The sequence below is a fragment of the Cupressus sempervirens genome, chromosome 9 (genome assembly GCF_028749045.1).
Source record: "Cupressus sempervirens isolate cs-2001-9-10 chromosome 9, ASM2874904v1, whole genome shotgun sequence".
Taxonomy (NCBI): domain Eukaryota; kingdom Viridiplantae; phylum Streptophyta; class Pinopsida; order Cupressales; family Cupressaceae; genus Cupressus; species Cupressus sempervirens.
In genome coordinates this window covers 828,292,167-828,317,899 of record NC_143126.1, presented here as the reverse complement: position 1 = coordinate 828,317,899, position 25,733 = coordinate 828,292,167, and positions in this window count along the sequence as shown.

Sequence of the window (25,733 nt, the reverse complement as noted above, 5' to 3'; positions counted from 1 at the left end):
ATAAGTATTTGAGTTTACGTGTGCCTCTGATTCATATCAGGTTGGCTAGTGACACTTGTTGTTATACCAGTCAAGGATTGGGTTCTTAATCACTAATCTTGCTATGTCTTATTATAGTATCCGATGTTGAATCAGACTGCATGCTATCTTAGATAAATCCTGATATAAATTACTGTGCATATTGAATGGTTATACAAGGTTTTGTATTACTCCCGATAAGTATCAGGCTTGATATTTTGTTATTCTTAACACCGAATATGTATCAGAGTAGTTATGTGTATTAACCTAACAAATCCTGCCATATGATCATGATCTTGGATCATGACGCTATGTGGCCTTTGGTCACATAGAGTCATGTCCCTACGATGGACATGCCCCTTCATTACACTATATATGTGTGTGTTCATTGATCTTGAGACAAGCAATATCAAGTACAAACATAGTTGCAGTCCCAAGATCGCTTAGACCTGCAGATAACCAAAACTCATTATATATTTGCCTTATATAAATTTCAAATTTTAATAGACATAAATAATATATATAAAAGTATCAATATACTTATTTATTAAAAAACATAAGAAAATAATTATTATCAATATAAATTATTATAAAAAATTAAATAAATTTGAAATTAAATAGTTAAATTGAATTAATTATTTATTAAGATTAAATAATATTATATTAAATTTAAAAATTGTAAACAATATCATAAATTTTGAAATAAAATTATAATAACAAAATTTTAAAACATTTTAATTAAATCAAAGTAATCGTGAATCATTGTGATTCTGGCGATTTGGCAATCTGACTCACCCCTCCCAATTTGTTTCAAGTCAGAAATAGAATCGACTAATTCAAACCCCAAAAATTGCCTAAATAGTGATTCATGGCTGATTTAGGCAAAAAATGCCAATTTTTGACTTCATGAATCGAGTCGCGGTAGCATAAAAGTTTAACTTAAAAAATAAAAAATAACACAATATGTTTTTATTATTGGTCTAGTCATTTGCGTTAGTTATACTTGTAAGTTTATACAAATATAACATTTAAGTATAAGTTTGATTTATTTAATTTCTTATAATTTAAGATATAATTTTATAAATTATAAGATATATATACTTCAGGATGTTTGAGATAGGTTCCAACTTCATAGGAGTTAAGATGCAGATTATAGATTTTGAAATTCTAGACTTAACCAAATTTCAGGCTTCAATGAGCCTTTAGCAAAATACCTCACACAATCCATCATGACTTTCTAAGGTCAAACTGAAGCTGGCAAAAGGATTCTCAAAGGGTTTTAAACTCGTTTTATCACAAATCACTTAGTTCTGACCCCATCTCTATGACAAACTTAGCTTAGCTCTCACCGAAATTCCAGACAGGCACGACTTCCCAACAGGGCCAAATCATTCAAACCTCATTTGGTAGACCTAGGAACTTGAAAATAGCCACCAACAAATACTACCTAAGATCTACTTATGAAGACTTTGACATTTGGCATTGATTAATGATCAAGCATCATAGATTCATACTATGAAATGATTTAGTATTATGGATCTTACAAATACTGATAGATATATGTTTCATGGGTCTTCATCTTACATACATTTATGATTTGATGTCTTATGGCCCTTCATCATACATACATTCTATGATTTGACTCTTTATGATCCTATGGTTTCTATGTACTTTAGCTACAATTTACATTTTACGTGTAATGTATGTGATGGACAGTTATAGTGTGCTTATTAAGTCATATTCAATAAATGGTACATGAAATAAGTTTTAAATCATTAAAATCTTTAAATTTCAAGGGTTTTTTCACTTTGTTGATTCATAGCCAATTCACTGGTGATTCCCTGCTAATTTGCGATTCGATTTACCTTTTTCAAACTATAGTACATGTTAATATGCAGTCATTCCATGTGTTACAATGGTCAGAGATTATGGAATGACCATATTCAATTGGAAACTCACAAAACTGTCAAAGGAATGGCTGAAACTACTCTGCCAGTTAGAATTAATTGAGTAAAAATACAAATACATACCTCAAAAATGCATAGATGTGGTCTAGGATCAATATCTAACTATTCCAAATGCATTGAAATGTAAGACAATGACAAAATGAATCCAAAAAAAAAATCATTACAATCCTTACACCAGGCCTCTTTTATCATATAATGAAACTTTGATATGTTTGATGGACTCCTAGAAACTACCCCAACCAATCCCAATCATTTGGATGGATTAGTTTGCACTAAGACATAACAAAATCCAATTCCCCCCATTTTCTAATAACCGTTGCATTTTGAAATTTTGAATTTGCAACATTACAAATTCATAAATTTTGAAACTTTTAAAAATAATGAAGCCTTAAGACTCTTAAATGTGACCCAAATGAACTTATTAAGCATTATTAAAATCAAATCTAAACTATTATAAACTTGTAACACCAAGTACAATCCTAGGCTCTTATTTTGGTCTTTAGGCCTATTAGGCCTTCTAAGACTTATTACATATTTTCCATGTGCATTGCATGGAATGACCTTATAGGCCATTATAGGTGCTAATACATTACAATTGATGTCGGAAAGATTCCACAAGTTCAATGCCAGAGATTTGCAACTAAGATCATATGATCTTTTCGCCAACAAGGTCAATTTGTAGGTTTAGCCCTCGCAAGATCAACCTTCAACCAATAAGATGAACTTAGATTTGATAAGATCAACCTCAACTTCAACAAGATCAACCTTTTGCTCTGATACCACTTGATGCAAACCAAGGCAGGAGAATCCACTTAAGAACAGTCCAACTTTGCTACTTCAGAATTGCACAGTAGAATGGCACAATAACAAGGTTTTTCAAAACATATTTTCATTAATATTCTCGATTATAAGGCCTTCTAAGTTAGGGCCAATTACAATTAGAAGTTATTCTGCAAGATCACAAGATCCAGTACACTTAAGCTACTCTAGTTCTAAAAACTATCAGCAACTAATGGAAACCCTAAGGTAGATCTGAACTTGAGCTCGGACGCCTCCAAGAAATCTCCTTATCTCCAAGTAAGCAACCACTACCTCTGTTAATACCAACTATCAAAAAGCAATTTGATTTGTAAGATCTCGTAGGATCTTTCCACAACTTCACTTATTATATCCACTTGAAAACTCCCTCCATAAACAACTAACCAACCATCCCTATAAATACTAATCATTAGCGACAAGTTGGCTGAATGAAACAAATAATTCCTAAGCCAAGTAGACATCTAAAACATACAAACATTAAATGCAATACAAGTAGGCTCTCAAATAGCCTTGCAAACATTTAAATTTTTATAAGTAACATATAAATTGCACCAGAATAAGCCACATTTAAGAATGTTACTTATAAACAATTTAATTATGAAAATGTCCCCTATGCAAATAAATGTTATTTATACAGATGTCTGTTATGACATCTTGTACATATGTTACTTATACAAGTGTGACTTAATCAACTTCACTTATATAATTGTATCACTGTCACTTACAAAAAAATGGTTATGATTTACACTAAGGGTTAGGGTTAGGGATAAGGCGAGACTTAGGGTTAGGGTTAGGGTTAGGGATAGGGTGAGAGTTAGGGTAAGGATTAGGGATAGGGTGAGAGTTAGGGTTAGTAGGACATTTTAGCTTAGAGTTAGGGTTTAGGTAAGAGTTATAGTTAGGGTCAGGGTTAGGGATAGGGTCAGTAGGACATTTTAGCTTATGAGTCAGGGCTCAAGTAAGAGTTATAGTTAGGGTTAGGGTTAAGGATAGGGTGAAATTTAGGGTTAGTAAGATATTTTATGTTATGAGATAGGGTTCGAGTAAGAGTTATAGTTAGGGTTAGGGATATGGTGTGTGTTAGGGTTAGTAGGACATTTTAGCTAAAATATAATTAGGGTTTGGGTATGATTTATACGAAGGGTTAGGGTAAGGGATAGGGTGAGATTTAGGGTTAGTAGAACATTTTACATTATGAGTTAGGGTTTGGATAAGACTTATAGTTAGGATTAGCATGATATTTTACCTTATAAGTTATGGTTCAAGTAAGAGCTATACTTAGGGTTAGGGTTAGGATTGAGGATTTTGGGTTTATAATTAGGATTTCAAACTATGAGGGGGATTTCCATAAGAAATTATAGTTGGAGCATGAGCTCACATCATCATTAGAATTTTAATAATAAATTATAATTAGGGTATGAACTTACATTATCATTAGGATTAGAGTTCAATATTTAAAATTAGTGTTTTATATTTATGATGAGGATTTGGATTTAGGGTTTGTGTCTGCTTACACCCTATATTTGACTGATTTCCTAAATCTGCTTATGAAATAACAAATACATAGTATTTTGTTACATAACAATGTTCTAATGGTTCACCCTATAGATATATGTCATTTAGATCTAGACAATGTTACAGGACAATTTTGGCCTCTCAATAGCCACTGCTAATTTGGATGGGGTAATGGCTAAACAACAACTTAAAACGTCAAACATAAAAGGAGTTTGATAAAGAAACTAAGTGTCCCCTTGATAAGATATATGTATTAAGTTGTTTAGATGTTATCCTAACACAATGTTAATAAATGTTGATTCATGGTTCTGGAAATCACAGAGACATCACTTCTGGAATAAATGTTTGTACAACTATGTCTCTTCGTAGGCCAATTTTTTATATGAATAGTCCTTTTCTATTAATAATTAATATACTAATATTACAATTCACAAAAAAAGAGTCAAGGGATACAAGATCACCTTGCAAAAGACTACCAAAGCATTAAAAAAAAAAACATAAATGGCAACTTATGAAAAAACCTAATTTATCAAAATTGAAAGAAGTCATCCTCGACTTACGCAAAAAATCTAATTTATCAAAATTGAAAGAAGTCATCCTCGACTTATGAAAAATCTAATTTATTAATTTGTAGGTCACTATCTACGGCCACTAACTACATCCATAATGACAATGATTAACGCCATCATGGCTGGGCATCGCATGTGGGAGCATGGCTTTGTGTTTCTAAAAATTTTAGAGACATCATTTGTGGAATAAATGTGTGTACAACTATGTCTCTTCCCTCAACGACTATGCATGCATCTGTCCACTATGTATTATGAAGCAAGATGAGCAACTTTATTCTTATCTTATGAGAAATATTTTCAAATTGATTAATATTTTTATAAGATATCTAAATACTAGCACTTGCACTAGAAAGAGGTGCAAGAGGTACGCCGATAGGTTTTTCTTTTTAAAGCAAAATTAAAGAGATGTAAAACAAAAGAAAGATTTCAATTTGGTAATGTACAATTTACTTATTCAGAAGTTGAACAACAATATTATTTTATTTAATTTACTACATTCCAATTGAAGAATTGGTTTAAAATGTACAATTCTTGAAACAATTTGTTTTGCATTTAAATACATGTACATTATTTGAGTCATATTCATGACTAGCCAACACAAACTCATAGGAAAAAGGAAAATGATTTTGATTGAAAAGAGGAAGTACATATGATTAAATGGTGTAAAATGTAGAATGTAATTAGTAAAACATTCTATTAATATTAATATTATTAATAATGAAACAATCTTCTCTTGTATCCCACATTTTAATATTTCTAGAGCTAACATTATAAGTGGGACATAGTTATTAGTATATTATTATTAATAGTATATCCATAGAATATAATAAACTATTCATATTCTATAAGATATTAATAGTTATTATAGTATAGGATACCCTTTTAAATATTATTTGGGATATCTAGTTAAGGATATTTATTAATACGATATCTTATACTATAATATTACATATGAATCATACATTAATTTGTATCCCTCTACTTTTTTTAATTTTTTGATCGGTAAGAGGCCAAAGCCAAGATTCATTTAGAATTATTATGTGTTGTGATTAATTATTATTATTTATTAACCTTGACCCCAAGACCTCCCAGATAAGAGGCTCATAATTTACTATTGTGTTGTAGGCTCTTGCCTTGTATCCCTCTACTTATTATTTTAAATAAGTTCCATCATTATTTTGTCAGCTAGGGTTTTTTTTTTTTTTTTTTTTTTTTTTTTTTTCTCTCTAAAAGTTGCTAAATGATTTCTCATGTTCAAATTTATGCATACAAGGACATTGAAAAGGAAAGATTGTGACAACCTCAAAAGTGGGAATAAAGAGGACTCCAACATGACACAAGTAGGTTTTGTATCCTTAAGAGAGAAAGTAGAAAAATCATAATATAAATTTACAAAAAAAGTATTGTTAACCAAATTTTCAAGTTTATAGATATAAAAAGGAACAAAACTTGTTGAGCTTCCAATGTTTGCCCATTATGGTTATGTTACTATTGGATAAAAACTCTTAGGCCAATCTATGGTCAAGGTGCTCATATCTTCAAGTGTTTGTTATGAAGTTTTCTTGCTCATCATAATAGTCAAACAAGACAAACATGTTGTTATGAGATTTTCTAAACCAAGAGATTATTATTTTGTTATTATTAGATGGGTAGCTTGTAAATGATTATTGTCATTGATAATGTCTATATTACATATAGTCAATAATTTTTATCACACTTTATGATTTATTATTAGTAATGGTAAAGAATAGAGATAAATGTCAAATGATAAGTTGTAGATCAAGTATAGCAAAAATTTAAATGATAAGGAAAGGACTCATGTTTGATATTCCTTTGTATGTTGAATAGTCTATCCATTGCATTTCACCAATCAAAATGAGACTAAACTATTATCAAGTGTGTCAATATTGGCTTATTCATCTATCTAGTAGATGAGAAAATAATAATAATTAGAAGAATTGTGCAGCTTTATTGGTTCAATAGTGCACAACAATTAGAACATCTGTACAAATAATTTATTTTTTTATTAAAAATCATGGGATCAAAAAGGTACATCAAAAAGGAGGGAGGTAGAGCCTCAACCAACTAATCGAAAAAACAACAAAAGAAATGGTCCACCAAGAGGGACAACTATCTGAGATACAAATACATTAGAGTTGTACAAGGAGAAAGGTGAGCCAGAGTCATAGCAAAAGGAAAGCTACGGGATAGCATCTTCAAACTTATTGATCCAGGATGTCCAATCGAGGGGTCTCTCCATCCATATGGCTTTTTTCTGATTTAGCAGTTGGTGAAGGACATGGAGATTATCTGCAGAGGGGTTTTTGTTGTTCTTGATCTCTTGCATGAGTTTGGCTTCATCAAATGCCACCTAATTGTCTATTATACTAGCCAGCTCATAACCATTCTGCATCTCATAGATAAACATGGTAGCTCGACCATCCTACAAAAATCTAAGCAACTTCCTTTTTTCCATATTCAGCACACAGCAAACCTATGAAGCAATTTTAAAATGTATGAGATTTCTATGAAATTCAGTATGAGATTTGGTAAAACCTTGGAACTTAGAATCATTTCTAAATTTCCATATATGCCAAAGGATGAGTGATGAGAGAATCTGCCAGAACAAATTAGCATCATTTCTAAGGCCCTCAATAAAACCAAAAATAATATCCAAAGTGTAAACATAATGAGTAATGCATATACCAAACATGAGCCAGATTTCTCTAGCAAAAGAGCAATCAAAAAATATATGTCTCATAGTCTCAGAAACTCTGCAGATAGAATCATGTTGGTTTCTTATGGGGAGTTCGTCCAGTAGGAGCTGCCACTTAAAATATTGAATTTTAAGCTAAATAGGAGCTTTCCAAAGTTTATCAAAAAATTTATGCTAGTCTGAGGAGGTAAAGGAGTAGTACCAAATGTCATTAAGATGGTGGGAAATAGAGGTATCATGATTAAGAAATCTGTAAATATGTTTAGCTTTGACAGAAGTGAGGAGAATACCATCTTCCCATCTAAAGGAGAGAAATCGGTGAAAATCCACATCAGTATTATGGGGAAGATTGAGCTGAGAATAAGCAATTTTGATAAGATTGTAAGTACGCTTATGAGAAGCAAAAAGATCATATTGATTGGCAAGGACATCCCAGTTGATTGGCTAATTGTGCTCAAGGATGTCCATGATATACTTAACGCCTTTGTTGGCCCAAAATCTAGTTGAATATCCTTTAGTCAAAGCAAGAGGTTTGCCCTGATGGAGAAGATTCCACCATAATGAACGCTCACCATGAAGAGTATAGTGATAATCAAAGGCTAAGTTATCAATATGGTGGTGAATGTTCTCCCATGCTTTCCAAATGGAATGAAAAACCCAGGATCCCTACACAGAAACACGAAAGTTACCAAAAATAAGATCACTGAGGGGCAAATGTTTCCATGATTTAGCAGGTTTAGGCACACCATTTTGAATGTTACTTATGACAAGCACTTTCCAAGGCTCATTACCAACAAGGGATTGAAGGATCCATTTAAAGGCAAGAGCCATTCCTTGAAGTCTTAGATCTTTCAAACCAATCCCACCTAGACCTTTCTCCAGATGGCACCAAGCCCACTTAACAAAATGGGCTTTCTTAGTAATTTTGCCATCCGACCAAAGAAAATGTCTGATGGCCTTCTGAATTTCCAAAATTTGATAGTTACTAAACATCCAAACAGAAGAGTAGTAGATACTATAGGAGGAGAGAATCTTCTAGCAAAGTTGAACTCTCCTAGCAAGGGAGAGGAGCCTGTGATTCCATTTATTAAGTTTTCTGAAGATTTTCTCTTTTATCCATAACCACATATCCTTAAGGAAAGGGCTCACAGAAAAGGGGATACCAAGATACCTAACAATCTTGTTAGGTCCTCCCCAAGAATAACCAAATTGAGAAAGCCAATCCGGAGGAAGATCATTCCATCCTAACAAAATGGATTTAGAGCTAGAGATATGAGCTCCAGAAGCTTTACTAAACATATCAATTTTATTGCGAAGGCAAATGAAGTTATCCAGGCTAAGCTCTAAGAACAGAGAGGTTTCATTAGAAAATTGAATATTAAGAAGCTCAGAGTCATTAGGAAGTGTGATACTGCGCACCTTAGGGGAAATGGTGTCATCTTTGAGGATATAATAAAGAGCATCAGAAGCAATAACAAATAGAGTAGGGGCAAGTGGGCACCCCTACCGAATGGATCGAGATAGAGAAATAGGATTGGATAGGGTACCATTAACATCAATCATGGAAAAAGCATCTTTTAGAAGAATTTGAATATATTTACAAAAAATATTAGGGAATCCAAAAGCTTTTAACATCATCAAGATGAAGTCCCATTCAACTCTATCATAGGCCTTCTCGAAGTCTAGAAGAAGCATAGTAGCCTTCTGATGTGAAGTATTGGCCCATTCCATGGCTTCTCACCTAGTAAGGAGATTCTCAAGGATGAATCTACCTTTAATGAATCCAATCTGAGTGGAGCAGATAAACTTGGGGAGAATAGTCTTTAACCAAGAAGCCAACACTTTCGCAAGAATTTTATAGGAAACATTAAATAAAGTGATAGGGTGCCAATTTTTAATCAAAGCTCTATCTCCCTCTTAAGGGATGAGTTTTATGATACTAGTGTTAATAGCAGTCCCCTGAGTGCCATGCGAGAAGGCCTCAAAGTATAAATCATATACACTACTACATTTGAGGCCATTTTTCGACCATTATTGGTCAAATTTTGACCCACATTTCGACCAAACTTCAACCAACATTGACCAATGCATTGGTCAGAATTTTTCCAGTCAAAAGTTTGACCAACATTCTGGTTGGTCAAAATTTTGACCAATACGTTGGTCGAAAAACTTCAATAGCCACATTGCAAGTTTTGCCTAGAATTGGTCAAAATTTTGACCATTGAAGATTTCCATTTTGACCAATAAAAGTAGAAATTTTGACCAATGATGGTAGAAAGTATTGGCCATGAAAGTTGGAAATTTTGACCAATGAAGGTAGAAATTTCAACCAATATAGGTAGAAATTTTGACCAATAAAGGTCAAAAAGTTTGACCAACAAAGGTGGAAATATTGATGAAGAAAGGTAGAAATTTTGACCAATGATGGTTGAAAAGTTTGACCAATGAAGGTAGATAATGTTGACCAAGAAAGGTAGAAATTTTGACAATGATGGTCAAAAAGTTTGACCATTGAAGGTAGGAAATATTGACCAAGAAGGTAGAAATTTTGACCAATGAAGGTCGACAATTTTGACCACTGAAGGTAGAAATTTTGACCAATGAAGGTAGAAATTTCTACCAACGCCTGGGTGTAAATTTTTTTTCAAGCATTCTATAAAATAGTTCACATGCTTTGCCTATGATATGACATTTTGCATGCATCCTGTAGTGTCTCATCTGGCTAATGATGGATTATTGAGAGTGATCTGAAATGATGACACTAAAAGACATCACAATCAAATCAAAAATAAACTTGCATTACAAATGGATTGTGGAAATCTGATATTGTTGATTTTGCATGCATGTCTACCAGGACAATCACAACTTAAATATGTTTAAGTTGTGATTGTCCTGGTAGACATGCATGCAAAAGCAACAATATCAGATTTCCACAATCCATTTGTAATGCAAGTTCATTTTGGATTTGATTGTGATGTCTTTTAGCATCATCATTTCAAATCACTCTCTGTAATCCATCATCAGCCGGATGAGAGACTATAGGATGCATGCAAAATTTCATATCATACAGAAGGAATGTGAACTGTTTTATAGAATGCCTAAAAAATATCGACAATAACTAATCAAACTGTCGTAATCACTAACAATAACTAATATGCTTCTTCATTAATATGCCCGATACAATAACAAAACTTGGCAACTATGCACAACAACTTATATGCTAAAACGAAATCATTTAGGAGATACAAAATTTGAACAACCATATGTTAAGATTCTACAATAAAACATCACTTGTCTGAGTCTGACAGTTGAGATTAAGTTCGTCATCCTCCCTATAGTATGTTCTGATGGCCTGCACATCCACAAAAGTTCTAGCATCTCGAATTTATAGAATAAGAATTGTTTCGTAGCAAATGGACATGATTGACAATAAATCATCATATAAAAAGACACCCGTGTGAAGCATGAATAGAAAAGGAAATGAATATGGGTGATAGGGAAGAGAATTCAATAATAGAGGCTTTTAACTTTAGTTATATATAGTCATGATATGGGTAATGCACAACTGCCTCCTAGATTCACGTTCCATCCCACAGATGAAGAGCTCATAACACATTATCTCATTAGAAAATTTTTAGACAACAATTTCACAAGAAGGGCCATTAGTAAAGTGAACCTCAACAAGTGCGAGCATCAGGGAGGGTTCAATTCCCTCCTTTATTATTTACTATGCGTATAATCCCACACACCCATTTGATCTCGAATGATATGTAATGAATGTTGAGTGTTTCTGCTAAGTGCTAAGTAAGGCTTATCTGTTTGGCACAAAAGAAAACTTTAAGTCTTGTACCAAGGAAGCAACTGAGCCAATCTCTTTGTCAATAAGGGTGCAGTTTTGCTAGTGTATCCTTCACAATTGTTGTACCTACAAATTTTGAGGAATGATCCTTGATCTTCCTCTTACAATAAGACATACATTTGAGATCTACCATAAGAGTGGGGACCAATGTGAAAATCTAAGTCTAAGATGATGATAATTTCCTATAAATGTTGTTCTATCCAATTTTTGTTAGAGGATATCAAAAAATCAACCCTTATTCAACATTGGATGTGTTTCTTGTTATAATGGAATTTCAAGGCCTTTGCCTACTTTGATGCTTTTGATGTATGATTTTGAATAAATATATTAAATACAACATTAAAATATACTGCCTTAAATGTATGTTTTCCATGGGTGTTTAAATAGTGAAATAATATTCACTTTATATGTTGTATGGGAGGAATTTTTGTTTTTTGTTATTTCAAAGCCTTTCATATGAAATGGCGGTTCCTTGATTGTTTTGCTCACTATCAAGATATTTTCCAAATGGTAAAATTAAACTACCATCTTTGGAACTTATCAATAAACAATTCTTGGAAAGTAAAATGCATAGTAAATATCACTATAAATCCACAATTTACAAAGGTTTTGAAGCTTCCATTGTGTACCCACGAAGCAAGCTAAACAGACTTATAGTAATAGAGATCAAATACTGCATAACTCCCTTTTGTTGTTCAGTCATCTTGATGTAGCACTTCATTTCTGTGGATTTAGTGCTAAGGCTTTTGGTACCTCTTCTACATCTCCTGCTTGTAGTTGCTTCCAGTCTTTTTGATCTTAATAATTTTAGTCGTCTAGCTTGTCTTTTTGCTAGTTTTCTAATGGCATGTTTTTCTTGCAAACTTTGGGTTACAATTTCAATTACCTTGAGCTTCTTTATTACTTATAATTTCTACAAACTACAATGTTGGATGTTATTGTTTACCAGTTAAGTCTGCCTAGCAGTAATAACAGTATAATGACAAAGTTGATTAAAAGGTACAGTATGATGATGTGTGGCACAGTATTTTCATGTCTATTCATGTATGTTCATTTCTTAACATCTCTGTTTCTCAAGCTTCTCTAAGATTCTCATCTTACTCCAACAATCAATTTAGCGGGCCTTCTTAAAATGATGCTTGTCCTCATGAATAATCATAAAGTGACTATGTGCTTTAGTTAAATCGAACAGTGGACAGACATCCATTTCTAAAAATTAAACTCCAAATCGACAAAGAATGATACAACTTTGAGAAGCAACATTGATTAAAGCTCACACTAATGGTTCCTTAAATTAATTACAATATGATGAGGTCCAGGAAAAGAACTAAAAAATGTTATGGATCTTTAGTAGAAAATTGTGAAACATGAATGATGTTTTCTCTTCCTAAGTATTTCTACGGCAACACCTTAACCAAATCATAATGATTGTAGCTATCAAATCTCAATGAATGATCTATATCACCAATTCTGATGGATCTAATTGGTAGGAGTTACTTTGTGATGGCCTAAAAAGAAGAGTCAAATCAAGGGAGAATCTTCTCATGATTTTCATAAAAATAAGCTGATTTATGTTGGACTGCAATTATAGAAGGAAGAAAAAGAGAAACTAGATAGATAGAAATAGAAGAGTTGACAATGCAATCCAATAGAGCAATAGAGAAGAAGAGCTCAATCAACTTCATACACGTTGCAAGTAAGAGAAGAAAAATAGTAGAGCCAGAAGAAAAAATTTAAAAGAGCCTATATATAAGTTTGAAGAACAAGACACCTATTGTAAAAGAAATTCTGAAATCTGGCCTCTTCTTCCTTTCTTTTCTTGATTCGTGTTTTAGACATCTTTTAAGCTTTGCATATACATTTTTCCTTTGGTTTTTATTGTTATGTTAGTGATATTTGTCAATCTAGGTATTAGTTGCAGGCATATGTACAAACATATGTGTTCTAGAATTTGTATCAAATATTCTATCTGCAAGAAACCATGGCTTTATTCCACCTTTGGAGGAAGTTGTGGTATGCTCTCAAGGATGTGCAACTTATGATATTCCTGTTGAGACTGCAAAAAAAATTGAAGGTGCATTTTCTCATCCACAGGTATGCAAAGGCCATTTTCTATTGTTTTGGTGGGGTTATCGAGATAGTAATGAGATGGTTCCTAATATTTTTTGGAATCAAATATGTTTTATGGGTTCATTTCTTTCTTTGTAATTTCCACAATTCTTGTTGCAGCAAGTGGTGCAATTACAAATCATACGTTAGAGGTAGAGGTATCTTCTTCCAGTCTATTAGTTGTTAATGATAATTTTTGTGGGAAAAAATAGCTTCCAACCATTGTAGCCACGGATGTGTCCTGCAATCCATGAACAATTTCAAACATCTTAGATTATATATTTACAAATATGAATAATTAGTGCATGATTACAATGTACTTAATACTATCATGACATACCTCTTTTTTCCCTATGCTGCTTCATTACTTCTATCTTCGCATAGCCTTTTCTCCTTTGCATCTTCTACTATTTCATTCCACTCCATTGGTGGAATCATAGCTGGACGATCGTACTTTGGGTTATCCTTAAGAGCCCTTCTATATTGATCCCTCACAGTCTTTATATGCTTTGCTACTCTTTTGAGAAGTAGGCCATTGTCAAACATGTCTTTTCAAAATTTCTCGTCAAAAGATGCAATGAGCTGATTTTTTAATTCCACGGTTTGTAAATTCCACCTTTTTAAAAACAAATGGATTGTTAGATCAATAGCTTTAATATATTACAGTAAATGAAAGAAAAGAAAAATTATGTAGAAATGATATGAAACTACGTACCTTTTACGTATGGTGGGTCCGAATAGTCTCAATGTCATATGAAAAAGATGTTCAAAGAAATCATTATTACCTACAAAAACATAAAGGATTTATCAGTCCAAAATGTGTAATATAAAAATAAATTAAATTTACACTTTAAATAAAAACAATTTTCAAGCACCTGGAAGCTTTCATTCTTTTAACGGAAACATAGTTTTCTTATTCGGCAATAATGTCCCTTCATATGAACCAGTACTAATCACACGAACTGCTCCAGGAAATGGATCAACTTCAGCAGTACTGCTCTCTGCTAGTCTATCAACTGAAACATCGTGACAATTAAAGTAGACACCAAATGAATTAAAGCATACTTATGGATATAATCAAATTGAAGAAATTGACTAGCAAAAATGTTTTTTCCTCACATTCCATTAAGGATTTAATTCAGGTTAGAACATTTTTTCCATGTGAATCTGAAACATTAATTCAAAAAGTAGCACAAAATCTTGCCTACGTAGTACAATATATGTATGCATGTGTGGTGTGTGTATGCATGTGTTTGTGTGTATGCAGGCTTCTGTAGACATAATTTAAGCACTGATATGCTACTTTGTTGTTCATCAACTTGTACAAATACATTACAAAATATAGCAAAACAAGGTTTTACCAGTTCTAGTGGGCATAGATGAGGATGTTTGCATGGCCCTTGTTGCCGACAATGCACTAGGAAATAGTGGACCGGCAACCAAAGGAGGAGTCTGCACGTCATCATGAGCTGAGGAATACAATACTGTTAGCAAAGACATTTGCAATAGATAAATATCAAATGGGATACTAGCTAGAAATGTCCACAAAAAAAAAGTAAGTGTTATAATGTTGATGAAAACAAACAAAGTGCTACTTACACGAAGGTTGTGCGCAATGACCATCACCATGTTCACCATGTGATGTCACAAATGGCACAAATGTCTATACAAGTACACATAAAATTAGAGATCAAGATCCATAAGATAGTATAAAATATTCATATCTATTGAACTTCTATTATTGCTTTAGTCGAATTACTGCTTACCTGCAAAGATTGGTTTCTAAAGCCCAATTCTGTTCTCAATTCCTCTTTCTTCTCACTTTTGTCACCCTCGATGATAATGTTAACAAGTTCATCAGTGTATCTTTTCTTGATTTGTTGGGTGATGAACACAGGGTTAGTACTAAGGGCGATGTTATGTAGATATGAAGCCCATATTTCAGATCGCATTTTATCAGCAGTCATTCTAGCTTTTTCCTATCATTTGTGACATTAAATATCAGTAAAATTTCATCAAAACAACTCCAAAGCCATAAAGTAAAGAACATAATAATATGACATTTTTTTATATATTAACATTAAAATTTAAAATATTTAATGTTTACCTCTACTGAAGGTGTCTGAGATGGTGCATCCATATCGCCCTGTGAAAAAAATTATTAAGTCTTAGAAATCAGCAGCGAAATTAAAGTAATAGACTTACCCAAAAAAAAATTAACAATAAAGTAGATTGTATATGTAAATCATTTGTCTTAAGTTAAAAATTTAGTGTAACTAATGAGTATATCTAAAAAAAATTTGACATGTTCTACTTAATGTTTATATGTGCACATATGGTTTAGAAAGAAAATTTTGGTCGTACAAGACCCCATCATAGTTGACATTGATCCTAGCTGGACATTTCATTGATCATGATGATCTTCATCCATGTCATCATCATCATCATCACCATCATTGTACTTGTCACTTTAATCGTTGTCATCACCACCACCATCTTTTTCGCCATCATCACCATCTTCATCGCCATCATCATCATCTTCATCACCATCATCATCATGACCATCATCAGCATGATCATGATCCTCATCAACATCATCATCATCATTATCACCATTATCGTCAGCATGACCAAAATCATCACCATCTTCTTCATCTTCACCACTGGGTAACTGTTGTTCCTGATAATCATTTACTTCCTCTTCTGCTTCTTCAATTTCTTCTTCTTCGATCACATTATACTATACCGGCCTTCCTCTTGGGTCATGTCTAACAACAAATGACCAACCTAGTTTCTATGGAACACCAAAATAAAACACTTGCTCGCACTGGCTTGGAAGAACATAGGGCTCATCTCCGACTGGCTCAAATGACCTTGTATTAATCATAGTAAATCCACTATCATGTTCAATAATAGTCCTATCATGATCATTTTGATTCAGTCATAACCTGAACCATTTGATGACAAATAGAACTATTTTGAATGAATTAAAGTCGCACTCAAGTATATCATCCAAAATGCCATAGTATAAATTTTTAGATCGTTGAGGATGTATGTCAGTTCTAGATGAAATATTGGTGACCATGAAGATAGCACTTATCCCAGAATCACACGTTTTCTTTGCTTCATCTGACTTTTTTGTGCAAAATTTATAGCCATGGTAGTACATAGCTTTGTGGTGTTTAACCTGCAATTATTCAAACATGTCAAGATTATTTGCATCAATTTGTGAGTCGATATTAAACTTATGTGTGATGATTAGTAATCTTATGCGTACCTTTGTATCTCTTAAGCCATATATTAGATCAAGTACCATTTGTGTAACATTGGGATCTCCATTACAATGAGCTTATTTAACCAATGATACAACACCATCCCATGTTAATGAGCAACCATTTTTTTGAGACTGCTCAATCCATACCGTCATCCAATCAAGATTGTTTGCAATATACAAGTGTAGTGCATCCCACTCATGACCAACTATAAAGAAGACAATTACACTAGTTAGAAACAACTTATATATATTGATGATGAATAATAATTATTAAACTACAAAAAAAAAAAAAACTTATAATTACCTCTCACCCTCCTCAATCTACCTTTCCCCCTCAAGTACACCCCTTCGAATTTGTCATTAGAGTTGGGATCCCAAATGTGATCTACATGGATATCTACTGCAAACTTTGGAAGATATTCAGTAATGTACACCATGGTCTGGTATATCATATATCCCTCTATCATAGAACCCTCAGGACGTGCTCTTTGTCGAACCAAGCCCTTCATAAATTTCAAGTGCCTCTCAACCATCCACATTGATCTAGCTTGTACAGGTCCACACAATTCAATCTCCTCAACTTGATGTATGAGGTAGTGTTCTTGAGCATTGAAAAAGGTTGGAGGTAAACACTTTTGCATTTCACACATAAGCTGTGGAATTTTTCTCTTCCAATATTTTATATCTTTTTTTTTAATTTCTTTAGGTGATAACCACCTAAAAGAGATTCAACACACAAAACCACATAAACAAGATTTCAAATAAAATTATACAATAGATTTAAGAGAAAGCTACAAATCTAAGAAAAAACACTTCTAACTTCGTGTATTTTCCAAGATCATATATAACTTCTTTAATACTGTTGTGGAAGGGATAGAGGTAGGAAAAACTACAATCATTAAAAATGATCATTTCAATATATTATTAAATAATGCAATAGGTAGTACATTCAATCTTACAAATATACTATAAATGGAGAACATAAATTACCTTGACGAAGGTATGCCAATCATGTGTTTTCAACCCAGGCCCAAAATCACCTTTCTTTGATAGAAGAGTGCTTATATTTGCAGCAAATCCTGTTGAAAATTTTGTTTTTTTTATGACTTCTTTTAATGCATCACTCTGTTGCTCCGTTAATAACCAAGGAAGGGTGCTTGTATTTATGCAGTCTCCATTTCTATTTGATTCAATGGAAGCTTTTAGTGCATGATTGGATTCATGAATGTCGGTACAAATTTTGGCAATTTGTTCTCTATTACGCCTTCCATCCAACATTTTCCATAGTGTCTCTGTTACATTCTTTCCAATATGCATATCATCAAACAAATGCACAATTGGGAGATCCTTGTAGTACAGTAACCTACTAAATTGAGTAGGATAACTTTTCATTCCTCTAGGAAGTTGGTCATTGATGCCTTGACGATCTTCACAAGCATCAATTACAATGTTAGTAAATATAAGACAATATCAAAATACAAATTTTAAACTTCGGACGACAAATTGGATATTACCTCGATAATTTGGTCAATCATATTCCAACTTCCATAAATGAGGTGTCATTCTTCATGGCCTTGATGATGTCTCTTCTTTCCCATTGAAAAGATGTTTTTTGACAATTTGATACCTATGATTATTGTGCAGAAAGTGTCTATACTCATCAAACACCTGCTTTCTTAAAGTTCTCGAATGACGAGATTTCATCTTCGGACCACAAACTGGACATGCAAATTTTCCCTTTGTCTGAAGACCTACAAGATCATGTAGAAGTGGATCATGTACAATTATCATGTGCAACTTAAACATTTGATAGTAATGTGTAAGCACTATAATAGACCAAAAATATGTGATATTAACAATATAACATATCACAAAAATGAGTTAACCCAGGGGCATCATGTATTGTCCATACAAGCATTGCATGGAATTGAAATTGTCGATGTCCTATTGGTCTAGAGATGTAATACATAGTGATGCCATTCCATAACTTCAACAACTCATCAATTAGGGGCTCAATATACACGTTCATATCTTTCACTTGGTATTTACCTAGCAATTTAATGAACATAAACATTACATTATTATTATGACCATTTTCATGCACTATTTATAAATTAATTTAGATAACTATAAAATGATAAAAATACTTGGCACAATCATTGACAACATTATGTGCTCCCTCTTTATGGACATCCAAGGAGGAATGTTATTATTAATAACAAAAATAGGCCACACTGAGTAAACAGATCTCATATCTCCATATGGATTGACACTGTCCTCTGCCAATGAAAGCTTCAAATTATGAGGCTCTCTTTTAAAGTGTGACCATGTTTCTTTTATCTCTTTAAATGAAAAACCATCAGCAAGCATTCACATAATGTCATCCTGACTTCTATTGCATGCATGGTAATCCATAAATTGTGCCAAGGTAGCACACCTGAATAACCATTGAAGACGTGGAATAATGGGAAAGTATCGAAGAACCTTGTAAGCACTTTTTTTGTTATTTGATCTGACCGATATCTACTACTATGACAATCAGGGCATTCTATTGCAAATTCATATTGTTTATGATATACAATATGATCATTGGGACATGCATGTATTGTTTGATACTTCATTCCAATTTGATCCATAATGTTAGATAATTCTTGGTACGAACGAGGCAAAATGTTTGATGGTGGTAACAAAAACTCACTAATCAACCTACAACAACAAATATGCATTGTTAATATAATGAATAGTAATTGTATGCTAACATTGAAGATGACAAAAATGACATACCTTAGCATACGTGACATTGCTACATTGCATATACCATTCATAACCTTTAAGTTCACCAACAACACTATAACCGAGAGTAGAGTTGTTTGGGAGCCTTCGTATAAGGGCTCGTGTGCATTCTCAAGTAAAGGTATATCAAGACCATCTTCATCATCATTATCAGATTTGCTAGTACCATCATTGTGAGCCTCTTCATCACCTTCCCCAATACCATCTTCTTCAATCATGTCCTCTGGCACATTATCATCTTCTTCCATGAGAGTGTTATCCTCAGCTTGGATATTCACACCTCCATGTTCCTCCAGTAGGAAATCCACATTCAAAAATGGACGAAAATCGTGGCCCCCTTCAACATGACCATATTTCCTATGACTCTGGGCTATTGTGATTAGAATTCTTCGAGTCTTTAAGCCTTTACACTTCTTGCAAGGACAATAATATTTATTAGGTTTTCTTTCGAACTAAGCCCACAATGCAGCCATTGTCTCATTTTGTTCAACATTCATATTGTCAGGCGTGGTCTTTCTTCACAGGAAAATATATTTGCAAATAAATTGGACATGTTGTGATTAATGTTTATATCTACACATATGGTTTTTCTTGATTAATGTTTTCAAATGTAACTAAAATGATCCTATAATTTCTAGAAGGCGTAGATGTTTGCAAAATGTGCAGTACCACCCTTCTACCAAAAGAACACACCTAGTATACAATAATGGATAAGATCAAGACAACAATAATACTGGTCCTTCTATTGATACGCCTTTGGAAGGTTGAATAAGGTCCTAATTTTGCTAACCCACTCTGTTTTATCTGCTATACTTTCTGCTTTCAACACAAGTGCACTATGTGCTAGAATAGAAAGCCATGAAACAAAGATCAGCAACCATTTGAGCATAGAAGGTGCCAATTTAATATACAAATATGTGCACTTGCAGTTTGAAACTTGAACCCCAAAAAGACACACACCTTTTAGTATTATTATGTATGAAACCTTGTTGTTGATTTTGAATGTAAGACTTATAGCTACAGCATCAGGACCATTTGCCTTTTTTGAGTTTTTAGAACTTGATTTAGCTAGAGCTGGAGAATCAGAAGGACCATCATTAATTCATTTATTCAAAGACATTAATTCATTAAAAAAAATTGTGGTGCTTACTAGATAATCAAGAAAACCAAATACTCCATATAAAATTACACAATGGATAAACAGACAGAAACAGTCAATCTCATTTTTTTGTTACTTGATTTAGAAGTTTAAAGGTTCCAATTACAAAACAATTTTTGTATCCTTCGAGGAACTTTTGAAAAAGACCAAAAGCCTTTACAATCACAAGAGATCAACTTATAGTATACTTAAATGTTAGCAAAGATCTACATTGTAAAGTTTCCTGGAAGTGACTGGCACACATTACAATTACTATGCCACTTAGGCACCACGATATTGCCACATAGGCACTACGATAAACTTAACCATTTCTATTGGTTGGAGAGGCTATGGTGAATTAAAGTATATTGTTGTGAAGGAATAAGGTATGCTCATCAAAACCTTATTAGAGTAGCTAGAAATATAATAGTAAAGTTCGCAATAAATCTTCATGTGAGAATCTTTTCCATGAAGAGTTGGGCTGCTAATAACTTCATAGTCCACATGTTCAGTTGATGGTATAAATAGCTATGTAGTTCATACTTCTAGCCATCTTAAGCTAGGCATTACTTTCTTATGTCAATCATATTGCCTGAATTGGGCATAGCAAGTCAGGAAGAACAAGGCACATCAAAATCCTTTAAGAGCACTCAAAAGTCTTGGCACTAATTGGTGGATACTCATTGTAACAACTTGGTCATCCATTTCTATCTGGGATCTTAGTCATCCATTACTATTTTAAGAAAGATATTGGCAAATATTGTAGTTTGATGTGCACCAATATGAGGAATTAGAAGATAAGGAATCACATTAAGAAGTCAAATGATATGAAGGTATCATGTCGATACTAATGATAAATTAATTCAATCAAATAAAACATATTCATATGGAATTATTGACTAATACCACTCTTAAAGAGGAGAGATCCACTTTTAGAGTAGGCCTCCGATGTTCATCATTTACCTTGACATTCTAGTAGGTGCTTCCAGGTCTACCAAGACACAAAAAAATATGTTTCCATGCATCCTCTTTTGAATAGGGTAGCCAAAACCATATGTCTATAAAGGGCTTTCAAAAGCCCACATCTTTGATATATGCGATATTTAGGACTTCCATTTGGCCTGTAAGTAGGGCATGCTTAATACATAAAGAAGAATGCCTAATCACTTGAAGAATAACATATACATATATACTTGAAGGTGCTTTCCCATGATTAGCTTCTCTGAGAATGCTCCCACATGCATGGCTAGCAAATCTCCCCAAAGTGTTGGAAGCATTTAGTTGAATAGAAGCATGTTGTGTATTAATTGATTCAAAGGTCTTTCTTTTCTTCTAATTTTCTCCATAAATTGATATTCCTTGCAAGGATGGAATTGACTGCACAATATCTAAAAGGCAATGCTTTCGACTACTTATTTTTGGCGTTATGTCAAATGTGTTACCATGAAAAGTTAAAGAATCTAATGTTTGACCTATAAGATGTATACCTCATGCATTAGCTAGATGATATTTAGTTAAAAATAGAAGGCATACAACAGACACAATTGACATGCCCAACCCAACATGCTACCATTTTCCATCTCAAAAGTATAGTGAATTAGAAATAGAAACTTGCATGCTAGGGGGATCATGTGAAAGCTAGTTGCAAAGCTTTTGAATACAGTTGATGTTTGACCACCAGTTGAAGTCTTAATAAGAGAAGACCTTAACTGTTGAATGGAATTCCTATGCACTAATGATATTGTTATTGTATATGACAAACTAGTTTTCCAATGAGTAGAATGTGATGGGAGCCCCTCCTTTGGAGAATCCATTACTTTTCTTAGATGATTATCCTCCATTGATGGATAACCTAAAGTGTCTCCGATATGCAATGGAGACTTTGAAGAAGTGAGATCATGGTTAAAATAATACTTTGTAGCTAATGACAGTTTATTAAAAGACTGGATCCTTGTAGGGATGAGTGTGGATGTATTGACTCCATAATTGTGTCCACCAGTTGAGGGGCGTGAGCCAGTCTGCCATACATTCTTATGATTTGGTTCAGACACCAACCTAGTGTTAAAAGGTGAGCTTCCAATAGAAGTTTTTCCAGTATTATTAATTAAGGACAACTGAGAGTTCCTATCCCATGTAGTTGATGGACCATACTTTCCTCCTTGCTGAATACCCTACACAACACTTAGATGATTTGATGGTGAAGATTCAACAAGAAAATTATGTTTTGGTAAATATCAAGATAATGGCATTCCCTTGTCAAACTCAAATACATCATCTACTAGAGATGAAAATCTTGATTGCAAGCACCCTTGGCCCTGAAGATCAGAATCTGTAAATGCATCAAGATTAGACACAGATTCTGACATTAAATTTGAAATTTTTGTTATCTCTTTCTCTAGAGATGATTGCCCATTGTCTAAAAGGCTCATTTAGATATAAATAGGGGGGAAAGACATCTTTTGAAGGCATGGAAGACTGCCTAATATATAAGACAGTTCTGATATTCATAAAGGGAGCATAGGAATTAAGGAAGGATTGATGGAAGAAGGGAGGGGAAGATAGTAAGGAAGTACCTTCATTTTGTCAAAAATGATGAAGAGTTTGACCTTATTTGAAGGGTGGTAATTGTGAAAGGTTGTGACCAATACAAGGGGCACATGTGGTGAAGAGAAGTGACTCTTACATCGTAAGATATAAAGAAGAGGTTTCATTTGAGGAGGGCATCCAAGGGAGATAAAGTTGGGGAATAACATATTAATTTAAAGTGGTGATTCAATTTTTATGATAGGTGTTGAACCTTCCACAAATAATATATAAAAGAAGAAATTTTTTTATGATCATTTACCATTCATCACTTCCAAATACATTAAATCAACACACAATCATCACTCCTCAATTTATGAATTACAACATTCATTTAGTCATCATTTACTAACTATCAAATTGTCAAATCAAAGGAAATCATTCTATCATTCATCAAACATTAGTTGGGAATCAAATAGACTTGCAATAATTTCTTCAATTAATTCAATCAGTCTATATTAATCATTCAATCGTCCTGAGTGAATAAAGAAATATAAAAGACAAGAAGACCATATGATTTAGATTATTGGATATTCTTATTTGGTCTTTAGCTATAAACTCATGTTTTGTTGAAATCTTAACTAGTGCTATGTTTATGCCTATTCTTGGCCTAATTTTGTTGATAAAATTTTTTCTAGGGTATTGGAGAAAGAAGAGCTGATCAAATTTTAGAACTGCGAGAAACTTCCCTGGAGGGCTTGAATGAGGTAGCTATATCTTTGAATGTATTTAAAAGTATTTTTTGACAAATGAATTTCTATGGGAAGATCTTTGCTAAGTAATACACTAATTTTGTTTTGCAGCTACATGATCTGCAAATACAAAACATGTTCAAGAGTACAGCTCAGCAAGTCTTTGGTTGAAACAAAAAGAGCTGTTCCTTGTGTTAGGCCTTATTTTCTATAATATATGACGTCTTCTATGCCAAAAATTAGCATTCATTCTCAAAGTATGAGGAAAAGCTGCTTTTTCCCTTAAAATGTAGATAGAGGATATAACTTCTAAAATTCAGGAAGTGTGAGATACTCATCCTCTAATCATATGAGCAACATGAGTCATGTATTTTTAGATACCTCTTGATGCTTCTTGGAAGCTCATTCCACATAATTTCCATGAGCTGGAGGGTTCTCTGAAGTCTAATTGAATATGAGAATTATTCTTAAAAGATATTGTGTTCTCTTCAGACTTTGGAGCTTTCAGTGATAGCTCAGAAATTTTCAAAAATTACTAATTCAGTTCCATGGACTAAGAAGGTGTTGAGTTCTAGATTGGGAAAGAAGACTAGGCACAAGGTCTACATGGAATACCTGATCAAATGGAAGGGAAAGCTAGATATTGAAGCTACATGGATACCAGTGACTGATTTCAAGAAGAAGGGAATAGATCTCAACTTGATTTCTCCCACAGTCCCATGAGGACTTCTTTTGTTGGGGAGAATGGTGTAGTAGCACTCTAGGACATGTCAAGGTCCTATTGAAATTTTTTTGTGTTTGGCTCTTTGATGGGCCATGGTATCTAATAATAGATAAATAAAATCTCAAAGTGATATCCAAGTGCATCTTGGCATGTTTTCTAAGTCAAAATTCAAAACTTGTGGAAAAAGATGTAAAGTTGCATTCCCTAGGTAAAAAGTTGTCAATGGGTCCAATTGTCTCTAGGAGTATAGTATATGATCCAAGGCCTAGAATGGTTTGGAATAGAGTCTAGACTCATGTGAGATTGGGGAACAATTTGGTAAGGTTCTACACACCTAGGCTGAAAGGAACCAAACATTTCCAAAAGTTGTCAAGAAATTGAAAAGTTGTCAAGTTGCAAGTTTGACAACTTTATGTGAAACTTTTGTAACTTGGTTCAATATTTTACCAATTAGTCACCCACTCCCAAAATTCAGTTTTGGGAAGGCTTAGGAAGGCTATTTAAACCCATCCAAACTAGTTTGTATGGTTGGATGTTGTGTTTTTCAACTAGAAGCAATTGAATGCTGACCAATTTTGGCTGTACAGCTATGCAATGGTGAACATCCACAATCATATTTATTGAAATTTGAGTTATTTTACATTTAGTAGTTAGAGTATGTGGTCTTGATATTTTGTACATAATTGTGTATATTCTTGATTAGTTTTGTTGGGTTAATACTTATTATTTTGTACTTTGCTGGTCACTAGACAAACCCAAGCTGTTTCAAAAGAATGGAGTCTAGATTCATTTCTTGTGGTTAAAAATGCATGGAATTATGGGAAATGAAAGCAGACTCTATATACATTATGTCATTTTTTATTGGAATGGAGGAGTTGCAATTTTCTATTGTTACCAGCTATCCCTAGGTGTGAGAATATATTTTGTATTTCCAAACACCAACTTTAGCTATAGGCT